Source organism: Carassius carassius, chromosome 10, assembly GCF_963082965.1.
Source record: "Carassius carassius chromosome 10, fCarCar2.1, whole genome shotgun sequence".
NCBI classification, from domain to species: Eukaryota; Metazoa; Chordata; class Actinopteri; order Cypriniformes; family Cyprinidae; genus Carassius; species Carassius carassius.
Window position 1 is genome coordinate 34,323,582 of NC_081764.1, and position 11,907 is coordinate 34,335,488.

The 11,907-nt window shown below is 37.9% G+C and overlaps 1 pseudogene; it reads left to right on the forward strand.

Annotated features, from left to right (window-relative positions):
• Positions 1 to 2,777: 2,777 nt before the first annotated feature.
• LOC132151392 (GTPase IMAP family member 4-like) lies at positions 2,778 to 4,408 on the forward strand (annotated as a pseudogene).
• Positions 4,409 to 11,907: the final 7,499 nt, after the last annotated feature.

Sequence of the window (11,907 nt, forward strand, 5' to 3'; positions counted from 1 at the left end):
TCTGTTAATGTTCAGATAATGAGCAGTTGTTGTTGGTCAGGAAAATTAATGAGTAGGCTACCGTATTTTTTTGAGTATAAGTCGCATCAGTCCAAAAATACATCATGACGAGGGAAAAAACATATATAAGTCGCACTGGACTATAAGTCGCATTTATTTAGAACCAAAACAAAGAGAAAACATTACCGTCTCCAGCCGCGAGAGGGCGCTCTATGCTGCTTAGTGTAGACTACAGGAGCACTGAGCAGCATCTCTGGCAGCATAAATGTTTTCTTTTAGTTCATTTCTCTTGGTTCATGTCAAATTAATTTTGATAAATAAGGCGCACCTGACTATAAGTTGAAGGACCAGCCAAACTATGAAAAAAGTGCGACTTATAGTCCGGAAAATACAGTACTTATAATGCATTTTATGATCTCCAGATTAATTTTATCCACAGTTATAATACTTATCTGTTCATTTTTGCATGTATATTATATACTCAACTAGCTAGCAAGTGTACACTGACTCCATTCCAACAGCTGTTAACCTGCCTCATATATATATGAAGTTGCTTTAACAAAAAAAACAATCATGGCAAACTGATGAATTTTCTCCAAACTAACGGCATTTCAGACAGAAAGGCTATAAACTCTTCTGACGGTGAGCACACCTCCTGCAAGATCACACCACCGTCTTATGACCAACTTCAGAAATCAGAATCAGAATCAGAATCAGAAAGAGCTTTATTGCCAAGTATGCTTGCGCATACAAAGAATTTGTTTTAGTGACATAAGCTTCCAGTAAACAGACACACAACAACACACAGAAAAAAAAAAAAAAAAAAAAAAAAAAAAAAAAAACAATTACGGGAGAATTACAAATTGGCAAATAAATAAGTGTATAAACAATTGTGCTATAAATGATAATGGAATAGGATCGAGTGAGATGCAGGAATGTTCTAGGATGGAGGGGTAACAAATAAATATAAGGATATTGCACATTTTTGCATAAGCATAAGTTTAAGTGGGAAACATTTAACTGTTCATGAGGTAGATTGCCTGGGGGAAGAAACTATTCTTGTGCCTTGCTGTTCTTGTATTTGCGGCTCTGAGGCGCCGGCCAGATGGCAAAAGTTCAAAGATGGGGTGACTTGGATGTGAGGGATCCAGAGTGATTTTCTGAGTCCTTTTCCTCACTCTGGATGTGTACAGTTCTTGGAGGGTGGGCAGGGGAGCACCAATAATCCTTTCAGCAGTCCGAACAGTTCTCTGTAGTCTTCTGATATCTGATTTTGTAGCTGAACCAAACCAGACAGTAATTGAAGTACACAGGACTGACTCAATGACGGCTGAGTAGAACTGTTTCAGCAGCTCCTGTGGCAGGTTAAACTTCCTCAGCTGACGAAGGAAGTACAACCTTTGTTGGGCTTTTTTCACAATGGAGCCAATGTGATTGTCCCACTTCAGGTCCTGAGAGATGGTGGTTCCCAGGAATCTGAATGACTCCACTGCAGCCACAGTGCTGTTCATGATGGTGAGTGGGGAAAGTGCAGGGGGGTTTCTCCTAAAGTCCACAGTCATCTCCACTGTTTTGAGCGTGTTCAGCTCCAGGTTGTTAAGACTGCACCAGACAGCCAGCTGCTCAACCTCCTGTCTGTAAGCAGACTCGTCACCGTCCTGGATGAGGCCGATGACTGTAGTGTCGTCTGCAAACTTCAGGAGCTTGACAGAGGGGTCTTTAGAGGTGCAGTCGTTGGTGTACAGGGAGAAGAGCAGAGGGGAGAGAACACATCCCTGAGGGGCACCAGTGTTGGTGGAGCAGCTGTTTGACATGAATTTCCCCAGTCTCACTAACTGTTGCCTATCTGTCAGAAAGCTGGTGATCCACTGACAGATAGAGCTAGGAACAGAGAGCTGGGTCAGTTTGGTCTGGAGGGTTGTTGGGATGATGGTGTTGAAAGCCGAACTAAAGTCCACAAACAGGATCCTCACATAAGTCCCTGTTTTGTCCAGATGTTGCAGGATGAAGTGCAATGCCATGTTGATTGCATCATCCACGGACCTGTTTGCTCGGTACGCAAACTGCAGGGGGTCCAGTAAGGGTCCAGTGATGTCCTTCAGATAAGCCAGAACCAGTTTTTCAAACGACTTCATGACGACAGACGTTAGAGCCACAGGTCTGTAGTCGTTAAGTCCTGTTATCTTGGGTTTCTTTGGAATGGGGATTATGGTGGAGCGTTTGAAGCAGGAAGGCACTTCACACAACTCCAGAGATCTGTTGAAGATCTGTGAAAAGATGGGGGCCAGCTGGTCAGCACAGATTTTCAGACAGGCTGGTGTAACGCCATCTGGGCCTGGTGCTTTTCTTCTTTTGTTTTTCTTGAAGACCTGGCGCACATCATCTTCACAGATTTGAAGAGCAGGAGGTATGGAGAGGGGGATTGCAGGAGGTGTTAATGGTTGTGTAGGGAGATGGTCAGAGTGGGTGTTGGGGGTTTCAAATCTAAATCTTCTGTTAAACTTTAATTTACTTTCATTGATCAAAGTTCATCCTGCACCCTACATGAAAGTATTATTTTATAAGGAAGTAAGAGAACAGAAAAACAACCTAGCAAATGCGAGGTAGGTAGATACAATATAAAAGTTTGCTTTATGTTTGATATGTTTTCTGTGCTTGCTTGTACAAAAAGCTTTTTAAGTATATTCTGCTGTTTCATCAGTATTTCAGCATAGGCTAACCAGAGCTAAACAAACAAACAAAAAAACCTATGAAAATCTTTAAGTGTGTTTTTGTCTTGCAACCACTTGTTGATATAATAATGTTAATTTTGCATAATAATTTATGACAGAATCAAGTGAAACATTGGAAATGTAGGCTATGAATGAAAGGATTCAGACTCTAAAACACTGTAAATTTACAGCAACATATTAGGAACCTTTACTGTACCTTTACTTAATTACAAACTCACATATTTTAGCAATCGTTATGACGTTCACCTTAATATTTTTTTTATATCATTTCTCTGGAAATCATACCACAATTGAACATGCTTAAGTGCTACAAAATTAGTGTTACATCTTTTGTGATGAGGCAATGTTTAATGGTTGTAAAACTGCAATATAAACTGTCTGTTATTAAGTGAAACCTGTAGCACAGCCGAACCATCTGTGTGTTTCTAAGAGCATGTTGTGAAGCAGCTGCACATACTGTGATCATGGCTACTATATCTCCTCAGGGTGAGTCAATTTATCTGTGTGTGGTTTCCAACGATGACACATTTTGATTAATAAAAAACATCATGCAATAATATTAATTTGATTCCCATTTGATCTTTAAAGGAGGTTCAGGGCTCAGAATTGTGATCTTAGGAAATGATGAAGAGAATAAAGTGGTCAAATCAGTCCTAAACTGTGAGAATCTGACAGGAGAGAAAGTTGGTCTCTGTACTTTACACCAGGGCGAACAAACAGGAAGGAAGATCATTGTTGTGGAAGCACCAGGATGGGACAAACTCAGTACAGACAGGATAAAAGAAGAAATTGTCAGAAGCGTGTCACTTTGTCCTCCAGGACCTCACGCTCTGCTTCTGGTCATACCAGTGAAAAATCCCTCTGGAGATCCTTCTGTAGGTGAAATTAATGCATCAGAGATGCACATGAGGTTACTGTCAGAACGCGTCTGGAAACACACCATGGTGGTGTTTGATTGTGATGATGGAGTGGACAACCAAACAATCCAAAAACACATTCACAGCACAGAGAATATCCTGGAAAAGTGTTGAAAACGATCCCATGTTCTGCAGAAAAGCACTTGTGAATCTCCCTCTCACATTAATGATCTTCTTAAGAAGATATACAGCCTGGTGGAGCAAAATCATGGTGGTTTCTTCATACCACAAGCTTACTATGAACTGATTCAACAGAAGACACAAGAAGCATCTGAGACTGAGCTCAGGAAGAGACGTGGAAGTATAGACAGTCCTCCTAGCTGTGAGTTTTATTCCACAAAAGCCACAGCCGTTCTCACATTCAGGCTACATAAGCACTTATCTTTTGTTATTTTATTTTACAGATAACAAAGACAAAGGAGATATACAGAAGAAAGAATCTGTAGAGACTCCCAAATCTTCAGAAGACATGCCAAAAATCACCATGGACTTCAAGCCGTTCATAATGATAGTGATGGGTGCACTCGGAGCACTTCTCGGTGCAGTTGCTGGAGCTGAAAGCGGCGTTTCAGGGGCTTGTTCTGGATTAGTGTTTGGTGTCGTCGTCGGGGTTCTACTTGCAAGTTTCATCGTGTACACTTATACTCACATTTATTCACGCGCTTATCTAAAGCAGCCTATACAAAGCTCATTAGAGCAACTGAATCATACGCGTCTGCAAAGTTGATCAAATGCCAGCTAGCTCAGACATACAAGTGCCAACAGATTTTTTTATTATTATTATTTTTTTTATTTTTTTTTTTACTTATTTTACTTTACTTCAGCACTCATCCTAAACTAGATTTTAATTTTAGGGTCATACCGCATTTTGAAAGCTTTATAGGCCTTATAGTTTTTAAAAGATGTTCATATGAAGAAGCTAATTAGCAGATGTTTGCAATATTTTGTTCTGTTGTGTTCATGGATTTTTATGTGAAGGAGAAAAAGAGTTCAGAACAACTGGAACCAAAAGCTCCACACATAATGATTTTTCTTTTTTTAATTGTAAAACATTTGTGAAAGGTCTTACACTTGCCAGATGATTTGTTGTTTTTGAACACATCAGCATGCTTAAATATGTTTTTGCGTCTGTCACAAGGTTTTAAATGACTGTACAATCATGCAAATAAATGTAAATAAAATTAATTTAGACTAAAATATTTTTTCTTTATTTAGGACTTTTAGATGTTATTCAGTAATTTAAAACTAGCACAGGCCATCAGAGAAGGTTCTGGAAAACACTGACATTTAGTGATATGTCGTTGGAGTTTAATAGTCATAAACACAGATAAATCATTAACACATAGATAAAGATAATAAACATAGATATCATAAAGAATAAGGCCATTTTGCAGTGATGGAGTTACTAGTTTTCACACTAAGGCTACTGATAAGACAAGCCCAGGTCCTGTTATTTATATGAAATACATGCACAATTTGTTAATGCATTCATTAATTAAATGCAAATTAATTTCGATACAATGTAGGTTAATATTAATAGGTTTAATGCGCTTTAAGTTATATGGCGAATTGCTTGAGTCTTAAAATCAAACTGCGCATTGTTCGGTTTCGTGAGCCGTAGAGCGTCACCTGCTGTCAGCACACGTGTACTCCGGAAATACGACACGTTGCTTCCCGGAAATACACGAGCTAGTGGCGCGAAATCACAGGACCTGCACTGGTGAGTTTATACCATAGACAGTAAAAGAAATGGACACAGCGACCCCATTGGATCTCAATTGAGACAAGTGAAGCCCATTTTTAGCGTTTTTTTAGCACTTCCGTTTCTGACGCGCAGACTCAAACTAAGCTTGATGACGTCAGCAACCTGTCTGACAGATGTAAATCTTCTAGTAGCTGTGCGTGCAAACTGCCTTCGTTAATCTTGCAGAGACGGCGAGCTTGAGCGGGGAGTTCTTTGGCGTGAGTGAGCAGGAGTAAGTATTCTGATTAATTATTTTGTAAATTATTTTAAAATGTAACGCCAGTACGCCATATTAAGTTAATTGCCTGCGAGCTTCTTCTCCTGTCTGTACGGTAATGCGACAGAGAGTCGAGTGGTTATGACGCAATCGTTAGCCTATTTTTACAAAAACTGTTTCTACGGGGCCATAATGTAACATAGAAGGCAATGGAGCCCTTTATACATTGTCGTGTATCTTTAGAAATAAATAATGGACAAATGGAGTCTTTAAACGCCTCAGATGTAAAGTTATTCGCTGTCAAAGTGACGCCAAAATGAATGGGAGGTCAATGGGATGCTAACGCAAGTGAAGTTCTGCTACAAGATGGCAGCACCCGGCCAACTTCCTTGCCGCCTGCAGAAACCACACTTCAGGAGAGGCATCCACTTCAGGAGTCTACAGGTGACGTCACGGACACTACGTCCAAGTTTTTATACAGTCTATGGTTTATACACGACACGTTTAATTCAGCAGATAACTTTAACAGGTTGTGCAGGGCGTGACAACCTGAACTCAGTCTTAAACTGTTTTAAATAATGTGTCTAATTCTTGTGTATTATAAATTAGTAAATCCACATTAGTTACTTACATCCGTGTACAGAAGAGTAGAATAAGATTTCTGTAATGATCTACAATAAAAAGTTAAATACAAACATAACGTCAAGTGAATCGAAGTTAATGCCATGTAATAAAAAGACGATGAAAAGTGTGTAAAAGACAGTGACAGTTACTTTGCAGCAGCTCAGATGAGCTCATATTAATTTATAATTAACAGTTCTGAACAGTTACATGAAATATTAATATTTTTGAAAATGAATTTTTCACACTGCAGTATCATTTAAACAGTGTTGGGGAGTAACTAGTTACATGTAACGGCGTTACGTAATTTAATTACAAAATAAATGTAACAGTAATCAGTTACAGTTACTAAGAAAAAATGAGTAATTAAATTACAGTTACTTATGAAAATTGTAACGATTACAAAGAGGATTACATTTGAATATTTACACACATCCACATACAGCTTATACTTTCCCAAATTGCACTAAGACATATGGCCCATAATCTCCGAGACGCGGAAAACACATTCGTAGAATCCAGTCATAAAAATGGAATTCAGCCTATAATGACGCAATATGCCACATTTTGGACGAATAAATCAAAAGTAGGTCAGTACACTTGAATCAAAACCCGATATGGACTGATGTCTGTGAATATTAAACCGCAAAAAGACTGAAAATGAATCCTGCACGTTCTGCGTGTCTGTGGAAATCAGGCGCTGACTGGACATCGGGAGAACCGGGACTATTCCCGGTGGCCTGGCAGACGATTTGGCCTTCTACTTTAATATTGTTATCGTATAATTGCAGGCCGAATATACTAAAGCGATTATTTCCGAATCCGCCATTCGATAATTAAATCTCTAATAAATCATGAATCGGTTAGTCGTGACTGGCAATGGTTGGGCTCGCGCGCTCTCCGCGCCTCCGCCGAACGGTTTGGATCAGACTCCGAGTAATCAATGCGAGAGAGAGACCGGAGTGAACTGTGTAAGCGCACAGCTGGAGCAGAGAAGCGACACTTCTGTTCAGGGTTTCAGGTGCAGGTCAGTTTCATCTGTAAATATGCTAATGTAGTTTTGTCTTTGTTTACTTAGTCAAGCAGCAGCAGCACACTGCTCGCAATCACTCAAAATACTGTATAAACGACGTCATTATTATCTTTTGTAATGTTACAGTAGTAAGTTAGCAGACAAATCATCATATTTTATCATAGGTTTAGGGGGAGCTAGTGGATACAAAAACACAACCCTTAGGAAAATTAATATAGTCTATGGTATGGCACTAACCGTGGTTTAATTATGGAATTTGTAGTAAAAATAAATACAAGTGGTAATTCATTTGCCAAAAAAACAAAATTGCACTTACAAAACATGGTAAAAGTCAAATAAAAATCTTCAGTATTAAAGTCATGAGAGAGATGGATGGATAATGGAAGTGAAGGTGCAGTTCAAGGAGAGAACTCTTAACTACGTTGCAAGTCCCCCAACCTAAGGATTCAAATCTTTTTCATGTCAGGTCCAAAAAAAAAAAAGGGTTGTCCATGTTTCAGAATGGGTTGTGGGTGTATGAGTGTGAGATTTCCCAGCCTATTTTTTTCCCCAGTCCGCCCCTCATGGAAATTAATCTCTAGAACAGTCACTTCATGAGCATTTTTTACTTATTTTGAGAAACTATCATCATATCATATACAAAGAGACAGCAGTGTTTCAAAAAGACACCAATGTTTCAGGAGTTTAGTACACAAAATAGTACACATGCTTATTAGATAACCGTATTTGAGTTGATGTATATGCTTTTATTTTTTTATTAACTATTTTTCTCCAAACCATTGTTAGATGCAGTTAGATGCCTGTAGTTATGCAAAGATTTGGTTTCAAAAACAGTATCTATAAACTATTTATTTTGATTTTAAATCTGCTTTGAACTTCAGATCAATCTCTAAATAAAGTCTGATTGTGTGGTGGATGTGTTCAAATGTGATCATCTTAATTTAAGTGATGAAGGATGGTGAAAGTCTGACAGTATTGAGCACTACTGTAAGGTTAAACCTGCATGGTGTAAAATGGTTGAAGATGATTAACAGTTGCAAATTAACATTCATTAGAAATTTATAAAAGTAATCAAAATGTACTCAAAAGTAATTAGTTACATTACTTTATTAAAGTAATTAAAAAAGTTACACTACTATTACATTTTAAATAGGGTAACTTGTAATCTGTAACCTATTACATTTCCAAAGTAACCTTCCCAACACTGCATTTAAAACAAATTAGTGAAGGTAAATTAAAATATAGAAAACCCTGCCTAGTGATCTGTCAGTAATGGATGTGGTGTGTTTATGTGGTTTGTATTGTAGAGCTGAAACAACGAATCGATTTAATCGATAAAAATCGATTATTAAAATAGTTGTCAACTAATTTAGTCATCGATTCGTTGCTAAATAACTTTTATTTGCCATAAGCGGCTCATTTCGTGCATATTTCAAATCTGCGGTGACCAAAGTGTGGCAGTAATGAGCCACCGGAGGTTTTACTCAGCCAGTACAGCAGGAGAAGTAGCGAATAGCCAATAGCTGGCCTCGTTTTATGTCACGTGCTTCCCGAACAGCGTCTCTGCAGCATTTAGCGGGATGTGGGAGACTGGGAGTACTTTACTTTGAGCCTTCAAAAAAGAAGAGTAACCTGTAAACTCTGCACTACTGAACTGTTTAAGGGGACGTTCACATATCGCGTCTTTTGCGCGCTCAAGTTCGTTATTTCCAACACCGCAACGCGTCGAGTTAAAAACATCTCAACTTTTCAGAATGCTGCAAGCGCATCGCGGGTCATGTGACAAGAACTAACCAATCAGCTTCATCCTTTCCCGTAACAACGTCGTTAAAAGCTCAGTCAAGATGAAAGGAACAGCTGATCATAGTTGTATATGGATTTCCATTTTGAAATAAATTTAGTAGCAGAGCTACTGCAAGCGATTTTTTGAGCTGCAAATCCATTTATCCTTTGCTGAAATTTCCGCGTCTTCAAGGAGAGAGCACGTCATGGTTGCTTAGCAAAGGCAGACGCCTCAGGGGCGCTTCTGCGCGAGCGCTTTGGAAAGGAGGAGAAAGCGGCGCGCCTAGCGTTTTCCACGCGTTTTTAGGCACGATATGTGAACGGCCCCTAATACTTTTATTTGTGCAGATTCTCCAGTACAATGTTGTTTGCAAATGTTTAGTCGTAAAAGCTGATAACATTGCTTTTTAACAGTTAACATTTAAAGCTTTACAAACATGTTCTGTGATCAGTTTGTCGTTTACCAGTTCAAAATTCAGTCGTGCAGCCTAATTATGACTGAATGAGAGAGGTAAATGTTTAAAGATATTTGAAATGCACTTTTTCTAAGTATTCACTGCTCTTTTTCACACAGCAGGTTTTTTGTGTGTGACTGTCCAATTTTTTTCTTTCTGGGCAACCTTCTGATGGATTTTACTTTAAATTGTGATTTCCATTCAGGTTTCATGCCACTGGCACTTTATTCGAAGGATTGTTTACAATTTCACAGCAAAAGCTATAAAGCTGTTTCCCAGTAAATAATAAAATACAAAGCACTGCAATTTTATTCTGTTTTATCCTTATTCTTCGTGAAAATATGTTCTGAAAGATTCCTTAATAAGCTTCGTTCGGGATGTTAAACTACTTTAGGAGCTCTAAGGACTGCCATGGTGAAAACATTATTTTAAATCTCCTTGTGAAATTTGCTAGAGTATGGGTCAGTGTTCTGATTGCAGAAGAGTTCGACAAAGGATTACTAACACAATAAAACAACTCCAGGTATATTTTTGATTAGGATATGACAGTGCAAAATGGTTAAAATCTCTTAAAAATCTATGCTGAAGGATAAAGACCATTTATTAATAATTTACTTGGGGGGGAAAAATGGAAAAAACTAAAATATAAGTACATAAACCGATTAATCGATTAATCGTAAAAATAATCGACAGATTAATCGATTATCAAAATAATCGTTAGTTGCAGCCCTATTGTATTGTGTGCACAGTCATGGCCAAAAGTATCGGCACCCTTGGTAAAAATATAATCGAAGGAGGCTGTGAAAACTAATCTGCATTGTTAATCATTTTGATCTTTTATTTAAACAAATCACACAAATCTAAACTTCCAGTGGATATTAAGAATGTAAAATGGGGAAAATATCATTATGAAATAAATATATATTTTTCTCAAATACTCGTTGGACACAATTATTGGCACCCCTAGAAATTCTTATGAGTAAAATATCTCTGAAGTATATTCCCATTCATATTCACAATCTTGAGAACTCCAGCGTGATTATAAATAGGGCTGCGGGAAAAAAAATTGATTTTTCGATTAATCGTTTTCTAAAATCTGGTCGATTCAAAATTTATTCTCAAAGGACATGAATCGATTTTTTTCCCATATTTATTTCCGCAGACATTGAACGTAAGATTAGCATTAATCTAATTACAAATCTTCTCCACTAGATGTTACCCTACTATGTGCCTTGTGGGATGTTACCAACGAACCTGTCATTCATTCATTCATTCAGTGCTTAAAGTAGTGGTTCTCAACCCGCGGCCCATCACGAATTTAAATGCGGCCCACCATATGCTGAACACACAAAAACTTTGTTTTCAAATTAATTTAGTTTTTTACATTAATTGAAAAAAATGTAGGCTACTAAAGAAATATAAGCTATATCCTAATGTTTTTTATGTGAAATGATTTTGTTTTTCATAAATTATTTTCAGACATGAGCAGACTTACTCACATAACCTTACGAACACATACAAGCGCGCACTTTGGCAGAATTCAATTCAAATAGTCATCAACAGCCAGTAGTTCGGTAAAAGGGAGAAAAAAATAAATGTGGAGAATACCAGCGACTGAACACATATCCTACAAAAAAAGAATAGTCGCAGTATCAGTAGTGAATGAGGATTTTCCTGTGTGCGTCTTACAGACTGCATCTTAAAGCCTCTTATACTTTCTGCTTTCTTATATGAATTCTGGGCAATTGCTTGTTCACGTGTTTGTTGCAGAGCGGACCATCAGCATACGCTTTCGGAAGTATAAATAGAAGAAGTCTGCATCCGCGCTGGCTGTGGAATGCGGAATGTGGAAAGTATAACACAGGCTTTACAATCGCAACTTCATTGTGCTGTTACTACATCGAGCCAAATTTCACAAAATTGTTCAGCTCCCGACAGAATCAGGTGTTTTATTTATGGGGAGTAGAATTATTTATTTATTTCAATGAATCTAATCGATTAGATTTCATAATATTTAGGCTATAATATAATATTATAAATCAGGTTGGTTTGTATTGGTGACGTAATGTGTAAATTATATGCGTGCGGCCTGCGAGACTTGTACTTGGACCATAATGCGGCACGCTGAAAAAAAAGGTTGAGAACCACTGGCTTAAAGGATTTCAGGTGCTCTGTCGACGTTGATGCCACCTTCACATAAAAAGTCAGAGGTATGGAAGCATTTTAGATTTCGTAAGCAAGACGACGACGAAAGTGTTGTGGACAAGAACAAAGCATTCTTCATCTTGCATCAAACTTGTATTTATTTAACATAATTGTATGCATTTGAAAATTAGAGATGGGTTCTGTTTTAATGTACCCAAGTGTAACTAAAATAAAAGAGTTTAATATACAGGTTTTCATTTT